Raw genomic sequence first — 1093 nt, 5'->3', positions numbered from 1 at the left:
CAGTGAAATTCTTTGTATCCTTTTCCTCTATTAAGAATTTATTGCAGCTTTGCTCTTCATTCTTTTCTGTATAAAGTTGTTGATGCAGATAAATATAGGTGTTAGGCCTCATGCAGATCACGACTCAGGAGAGGAACAAGCTGTTTCTATGCACTGCCATAGCCTGTACATCTTGCTGTGCTTTTTATACTTTCTCTAGCCATAAGGTGTGATCCTTTATACTGAGGGCCTGCAAGGTTTTCAGAGTTTTAAGCTTGTACACACACAAAAAAGATTAGGTGCCACTGGACTACTTGGTTAGAAGTAGGTTATTACTGTGGAAATCTTTAATAAAAGGAAATTTTTTGTGGAAAGTCAAGAGGTTATTAACATACAGATAAATTCTAGGCCAGACGAAAGGAATTGCATGGTTCTGCAAGTTATATTACTATTGAATTTATGACTCTAGGATTACTGGCAGTCAGCAGGGTATTTGCATTTATAAAACACTTTATTCCAAACCGTAGTATTTTTGTGCACATTACTTGCATAATACCATTTTTTGTCTGGCTGCATGATAGAAAATTCACAAGAAGTTATGGATTGTTGAGTGTAGATAGTGATAGTACAGACCTAGACAATTTAAGATAACCATCTTGCTTAATTAGATCAGTTCATGCTGATTTCTCCGTCTGGCCTGTATCGATTCGTACCTTTTTTTGTTAACTCATGTGAGGGCTTAGTCATATAAAATTTGCAATAAATGTTAATTAATTCACTCATTCATTAGATACTTGTATGATAGGTATATGAAAATGATTATATAGTAAAGTCTATTTTGCTTTTGCATTCTGTGAATTTTTGTGTATGATGTTTTACTGTACAATAATGTGGAATTACAGACCATATCTTTATAGCAGGAAATGAATATAAACAAATTATTTTTCTGCTATTGCTTTTTTTAGATATAATAAATAGCTTTGCTTTCTCATACGGTGTGTTTTGTCTGTTCTCTGCAAAAGCTGAGAACTTGATAAATGAACTGGTATTCCTGAAAAAGTGGTTAGGTTGTATTGAAATCTTAACCTGTTGGATCCAGGTGCATCGCAGTCGA

General features: G+C 33.9%; 1 protein-coding gene across 1 annotated transcript in view; it reads left to right on the top strand.

Moving 5' to 3' along the window:
* LOC119592459 (serine/arginine repetitive matrix protein 2-like) overlaps positions 1-1093 on the top strand; it is a gene marked incomplete in the record, with an annotated part of 34461 nt that overhangs the window by 12666 nt on the left and 20702 nt on the right.

This window comes from Penaeus monodon, chromosome 30 (genome assembly GCF_015228065.2).
Source record: "Penaeus monodon isolate SGIC_2016 chromosome 30, NSTDA_Pmon_1, whole genome shotgun sequence".
NCBI classification, from domain to species: domain Eukaryota; kingdom Metazoa; phylum Arthropoda; class Malacostraca; order Decapoda; family Penaeidae; genus Penaeus; species Penaeus monodon.
The sequence above is the reverse complement of the archived record's forward strand: the minus strand, read 5'-3'. Positions and strand labels throughout refer to the sequence as shown.